The 7,716-nt window shown below is 34.5% G+C and overlaps 1 pseudogene; it reads left to right on the forward strand.

Annotated features, from left to right (window-relative positions):
• Positions 1-3,366: 3,366 nt before the first annotated feature.
• On the forward strand, positions 3,367-3,856 carry LOC138378614 (eukaryotic translation initiation factor 1 pseudogene; annotated as a pseudogene).
• The last annotated feature ends 3,860 nt before the right edge of the window (positions 3,857-7,716 follow it).

The following is a 7,716-nucleotide window of genomic DNA, read 5'->3' on the forward strand; positions in this document are numbered from 1 at the left end:
GGCCACAAAAAATTCTCAATAAATTCTAAAGATTAAGATCACACAAAAAATCTTCTCCAACCACAATGTAATAAAACTAGAAATCAGTAACATAAGGAACTGTAAAATTCACAAATATGTGAAATTTAAACAACATGCTCTAAAAAAAGACTCAATAAATAAATCACAAGGGAAGCTAGAAAATACTTTAAGATAAATAAAATTTAAAACACAACATACCAAAACTTACAGGATGCATTGAAAGCAGCGTTCAGAGGGAAATTAACAGGTGCAAACACCTACATTTAAAAAAAGAAGAAATAAATCAATAAACTGACCCTACACCTTAAGGAACTAAACAAAAAGAGCAAAATAAACCCAAAGCCAGAAGAAGAATAGATATAACAATGATTAGAGTGGAGATAAATGAAATACAGAATAGGAAGAAAACAGAAAAAATTAACAAAACCAAAAGTTGGTTCTTTGAGAACAAAAAAATGACAAACCTTAAGAGCTAGACTACATTGTATTAGTTTCCTAAGGCTGCCACAGCGAAGTGCCACAAACTGGGTGGCTTAAAGCAACAGAAATGTATTCTTCCAGTACTGGAGGCTAGAAGTCCAAAATCAAGATATCATCATAACTGGTTCCTTCTGTGGAATCTGAGGGAGAACCCATTCCATGCCTCCTTCCTAGCATCTGTGGGGGCTAGCAATCCTTGGCATCCTTGGTTTGCACGTGCATTACTCTAATATATGCTTCTGTCTTCACATGGCTTCTCCCTGTATCCCTGTGTCTTCACATGGCTTACTTGTTACAAAGATATCAGTCTTATTGAATTGGGGCCTACTCTACTCAAATATGACCTCATCCTAACTTAATGAATTACATCTGCAATGACCCTATTTTTCTATGAGGTCACACACATTCTGGGGTACTGATAATTAGGACTTCAACATGCATTTTGGGGGGACATAACTCATCCCTTAACACTGGCTGAAAAAAATGAGAAAACACTCAAATTATTAAAATCAGAAATGCAACTGAGGACATTGCTACTGACCAAACAAAAATAAAAATTACAAAAGAATACTATTAAAAATTCATATGCCAACAAATTAGATAACCTAGATGAAATGGACAAACTGCTAGAAAAAATACGCACTATCAAACTGATTTAAAGAAGCAATTTTGAAACTGAACAGATTTATAACAAGTAATTAGATGGAGTCAGTAATAAAAACCCTCCCCAAAAAGAAAAGCCCCAGGCCAAATGGTTTTAATGGAGAATTCCATCAATCATTTAAAGAATTAACACCAATATTTCCAAAACTTCCAAAAATAAAATAGGAGACACCTCCTAACTCATTTATGAGGCCAGAATACCACTGATACCAAAACCAGACAAAGCCAAAGATCTTGCAACAATAGGAAACTACAGATTAATATGCTTTAAGAATATAGACACAAAAATGCTCAACAAAATACTAGCAAACCAAAACTGTGAAAATATTAGAAATATTATACAGCATGATAAATTGGGATGTTTTTCTAGAAATGCAGGAGCAATGTGACACAAGACATTAAGAGGACAAAGGGGGAAGAACACACAATCATCTCAGTTAATTCAAGCAAAAGCAGTTGGAAAAATCTAACACTCTTTCATAAGAGAAACTCTCAACAAATGCAGTATAGAAGGGAACTTCTTCAACATAATAAAAGCTTGTTATAAAAACCCACAGATTCATGCTCACTAATGAACGACTGAAATGGTTTCCCCTAAGATCAGGAATAGACAAGTATTCCCCGTTTGGCAACTTCTATTCAACATTGTACTAGAAATAATAACCAGAGCAATTAGGCAACAAAAAGAAATAGAAAACGTCCAAATAGAAAAGGAAGAAGTAAAACTATTTCTATTTGCAGATGACATAATCTTATATCGAAAAAGTATTAAGAAATCCACACCAAAAAAATTAAAGCAATGAAACAAAATCAGCAAAATTGCAGATACAGTTGTACATGTGAAACAGTTGTATTTCTATATAAAAGCAATGAAAATTCTGAAAAAGAAATTAAGAAAACAATTTCATTTATAATACCACCAAAAGTAATAAATTATTTAGGAACAAATTTAACCAATGGGATGAAAGACTTGTAAATTGAAAATTACATTACTAAAAGACATTACACAATATCTAAATAAATGGAAAGACAGCTCATGTTCATGGGTTGGAATATTTAATATTGTTAAGATGGCAAACTGTCCCAGAAAAATCAACAGATTCAATGCAATCTTTATCAAAATCCCAAGGTCCCTTTTTGCACAGAAGGAACTGCTAAAATATATATGGAAATGTAAGGAACAGAAAATAATGAAAGTAATCTTGAAAAATAAGACTAAAGTTGGAGGACTCACACTCCAGATTTCAAAACATAATACAAAGTTATGGTCATCAAAACTGTGGTACTGGCATAACGATACACATATAGATCAATGGAATAAAACTGAGACTCCATAAATAAACCCATACATCTCTGCTAATTTATTTTCAGCAAGAGTTCCCAAACCATTGAATGGAGAAAGAAGAGTATATTTAACAAATGGTGCTGAGCCAACTGGATATCCACATGCAAAAGAATGAAGTGGATTATTGCCTCAAACCATGCACAAAGATTAAACTCATGCAACAAAAGCAAAAATAGACAAATGGGATTACAACAAACTAACCCCATAGTACCCTGAATTTAAAAATAAATAAATATTTCATTTTGTTTGAGTGAAAAAAACCTTTTTCACAGCAAAGAAAATAAACAACAGAGTGAAGAGACAAGACATAGAATGGGAGAAAATATTCACAAAGTATACATCTGATGGGATAATATCCAAAATATATATGAAATGCAAACAACTCAATAATAAGAAAGTAAACAATTTGATTAAAAAATGGGAAAAGGACATGAATAGATACTTGTCAAAAGAAGACATGCAAAAGGCCAACAGGTATATGGAAAAAATGCTCAATGTCATTAATATCAGGGAAATGCAAATCAAAACCACAATGAGATATCACCTCACTTATGTTAGAATGGCTATTATCAAAAAGACAAAGAACAATAAGTGTTGGCAAGGATGTAGAGAAAAGGGAACACTTACACACTGTTGGTGGGAATGTAAATTAGCACATTATGGAAAACATTTTGAAAGTTCCTCAAAAAATTAAAACTAGAACTACCATATGATTCAGCAATCCCAGTACTGGACATACATCCAAATGAAATGAAATCAATATGTCAAAGAGATATCTACATTCCCGTGTTTATCATAGTTTATCATAGCACTATGCATAGTAGCCAAGATATGGAATCAACCTCGCTCCCCGTTTCCACCGAGGAAAAGGAATCGTATCGTATGTCCGCTATCCAGAACCTCCACTCTTTCGACCCCTTTGCTGATGCAAGTAAGGGTGATGACCTGCTTCCTGCTGGCACTGAGGATTATATCTATATAAGAATTCAACAGAGAAACGGCAGGAAGACCCTTACTACTGTCCAAGGGATAGCTGATGATTACGATAAAAAGAAATTAGTGAAGGCATTTAAGAAGAAATTTGCCTGCAATGGTACTGTAACTGAGCATCCAGAATATGGAGAAGTAATTCAGCTACAGGGTGACCAGTGCAAGAACATATGCCAGTTCCTTATAGAGACTGGACTGGCTAAGGACGATCAGCTGAAGGTTCATGGGTTTTAAGTGCTTGTGGCTCACTGAAGCTTAAGTGAGGATTTCCTTGCAATGAGTAGAATTTCTCCTCTGTCCCTTGTCACAAGTTTAAAAACCTCACAGCCTGTATAATGTAACCATTTGGGGTCTGCTTTTAACTTGCACTTGTGTAGCTCCTTCATGCAATAAAGTGAAAAGAGCCATAAAAAAAAAATTAGAAGTCCAAAAACAAGGCATCAGCAGGTTTAATGTCTAATGAGGGTCTCGTCTCAGTTTCCAAGATGGCACTTTGTTGCTGAGTCCTGTGGAGGAGATGAACTCTGTGTCCTCACATGCAAAAGGGTCAGAAGGGGGCAAACCTACTCTCTCAAGCCCTTTTATAAGTGCAAAAATCCTAACCATGAGGGCTCTGCCCTCACGATTTAATCACATCCGTAGGCCCTACCTCTTAATAATGTCACATTGGCAATTAAGTTTCAACATAATAATTTTGGAGGACACATTTCAGGCCATACCATTTGTCAAATTAGATTCTCTTTCATTCCTCTCCCCCTGTTCCCATGTGCTACTCCTTAGAGACAACTATTGTTGGAAGTTTCATGTCTATTTCTTCAGAGGATTTAAGGCCAAGAGTTGGGCGTAACACTCCCTGAAAAACTTTAACATGGAAGGGACTCATTTATCATGGGATAAGGATTTCAGAGAGTAAAATAGAAAAGACTGGAGTGAAGTCAGCAATGGAAAGTAGAATGTAGGGTAAAAAAGACAGCATAGTGAGAAGACAGCTTGATATTTGCATTTGGAACAATGGTGTGTGAGATGACAAGGATGAAACGCATGGTCGGCCTGACCCATCTAGGCTATAAGCCTCAACAGGATGAGGGCTATGAGAGACCTGATGTGATTGCTATATTGTCATCTTTGAACAGCTTTTGAATGGAATATTGTAAAAGTTCTGGGTTTTCCTTGTGGTTAGGTGGCAGGTAGGATCAGCTAACTCCATGAGATGATGAATTTAATGGCAACTTTATTACATAAGAGGCCTCAGTTATCACCTAGTGAAACTATGGAATCTTGGAACACTTGAAAAAAGAAACCGAGGATAAAATACTAAAACATGAGAAGATAAGAGAAGAGAGCGTTACAAGGAAGAAGAATTTCAAAAATTGAGTGGTCAATTCTGTCAAACACTAAAGGATTTAGTAGGATGTAGGCTAAAAATTGGCCATTGAAATAGGGACAACAAAACTATTTAGTAATATAAAATAAAAATCCACATCTCTAAAAAATAAGCTACTATATCCATAAATTTACTAAAATAATACAACATATTAAAGTTAAAAAGATGTTTTATGTGTTGTTTTTATGATTATTCTATCTTTTTTTAACCAAAAGCCTATCCAAAGAATAAATGCAATTGTCAAGCATTTTTAGATATTTGAAATTATTTGTATTTTTAAGTCTCATTTTTTCACTGAAGGTCAAACAAATAAAAATCAGGCACTGACAAGGTTGAATTTTCCCATCTTGTAAGCAAACCTTTGCCTGGAATTTTACTTTGGCAAGCCAGGTCATTTTTTTTTTCGGTCCTTAGTCCCCTTTTTCAAGAAGATAGGGTCATCCTGAGCATGTTCCTCCCACGATCATTTATTTTCTCTCAAGCCAACTAGATTCTTCTCTGTCAGAGGGCTCCATATTTCTATCCAAAGGAATTATAAACACATTTTAGGGGTAACACAGATGTTTCTTTTTATAAATGCAGATGTTACTTTAAATCATTGTGCTTGTAATAATTACTTTAATATGCATTCTTAAATTCTGCTTTACAATTATTGAAAGTCCCAACAGAGATTTCTTTTTATCATGCCCTATCTACTTCTGCTCTTAATTTGACTATATCTCACCAAATGCTAAGATTTGGACTGACAGACTTTTTTATTAAAAAAAGGAAACTCTTTAATCTTTACCTAACAAAGTTTAGTGCCTATTCTACAAATATATTATGTGTAGTGTTATATTATTAAGAATATAAATTAGCCCTTGATCCTCATGCTTCTTATATCTATTTTTTATAAAGAGATCAATCTTCAATCCTTCAATGACTCTAGTAATTTTTTGCATGACATAAAATGTCCATCTTTTTTTTTTTTAAATGTCCATCTTTATACAGCCATGTAGTCCTAATCTTCCTCTTCAGCCTCACCCTGGCTTCTACTGCACTGGCATCTTATGTTCCTATCAAATCAAGTTACTTAAAGGTACTTGAATCTCCCCAAATGTTATGTTTCTCTTATGTTTCCGCTTTGAACAAATTATTTTCTCTACCACAATGCCCTTTTCCGAGATCTTCAACTAGTTAATCCCTACTGTTTTATTAAATGTCAGTCAAGAAATCATTTTCCCAAGAATCAATCTCTCTCTCTCCCTCCCTTCTCTCCCTCCAAGCTTGAGTTATATGCCTCTACCTGTGTCACCATCTCCCCATGTGCTCATATTGCATGTATAATCCTGCATTAGAATTTTTAACCAACCTTATTGAGGTATACTTTACAGAAAATAATATACAGATTATAATGTACAGATTGATAAATTTTGACAACTATATATATTTGTATAATAATCACCCCAATCAAGATATAAAGTATTTCTATCACCTAAGAAAATTTTCTCATGCTCATGTCTCTTTGCTGTCAATCTCATCCACACAAGCAGACACTAATCTTATCGCTATAAATACAAATTAGTTTCTCTTATTCTACAACTTCTTGTAAATGAAATCACAGAGTATGTGCTTTTTTGAGGTTGACTTCTTTCACTTAACATGATGCTTTCATACATCTGTATTATTGCATTTATCTATAGTTTATTCCTTCTTATTGCTGAGGAGTATTTCATTATATACATATACCATGTTTTGCTTATCCATATAGCCGTTGAAGGAAATTTGGGTTGTTTCCATTTGGAGGCTATTATGGAAAAAATGCTATCAAAATTTGTATACAGATTTTTGTGTAGACATACATTTTCATTTCTCTTGGATAAATAACTAAGAGTAGAATTGCTGGGTTATATAGTAGGTGTATTTTTAGTTTCATAAGAAACTGACAAACTGTTTTACAAAGTGGTTGTGCTATTGCATTAATACATTTCCAGCAGTAGTATATGAGTATTCCAATTGCTCCATAACCCAAACAACACATGGTAGAGTCAGATTTTTAAGTTTTTGCCATTCTAATGAGTCTGAAGTGTTATGTCTTTGTTTTTGTGCTGCTAAAACAGAATACTTGAGACTGGGTAATTTGTAAAGAACAGAAATTTATTTCTTACACTTCTGGAGGCTGGGAAATCAAGGTGCTGGCAGATTTGGCATCTGGTAAGAGTCTGGTCTCCACTTTTAAGATAGTGCCTTCTGCACTTATTTTCCTTTCAAAATAGCCACCTAAATAAAGCATTTTTGAGCCAAAAAAAAAAAAAGATAGTGCCTTGAACACTGCATTCTCCAGAGGGGAGGAATGCTATTCTTCACATGGCAGCAGAAGAGTCAAGTGAGGGCAAGAGAAGGACAAACTCACCCTTTTATACCAGCACCAATTCTACCCATGAGGGTGGAGCCCTCATGGCTTAATCACCTCTTAAAGGTCTCACCTCTTAATAACATTACAATGGCAAATTTTAACACAAGTTTTGGAGGGGACAAACATTCAAACCATAGCAGGTTATCTCATTGTGGTTTTGATTTTCATTTCTTTGATGACTAACAGTTTTGAATATCCTTTCACTGGCATTGGAATTTACTTCTTTACACATTTTGTGAGTCATCACATCATATCTCAATGAATCTAATTTTGGAATTAAAAAATCCATGTTTGAATCCCAGGTCTGTCACATGCAGTTGTTTGATCTTGGGCCACTATTCAATCTGAGTCACAGTTAATTTATCTGTAAAATGGGGACAATACACTCTCCTAGGTAGTTCTCATAGGTAGATAGTGTATATGAGGTGCCTAATTCAA

Source organism: Eulemur rufifrons, chromosome 30, assembly GCF_041146395.1.
Source record: "Eulemur rufifrons isolate Redbay chromosome 30, OSU_ERuf_1, whole genome shotgun sequence".
In the NCBI taxonomy this organism is placed as follows: Eukaryota; Metazoa; Chordata; class Mammalia; order Primates; family Lemuridae; genus Eulemur; species Eulemur rufifrons.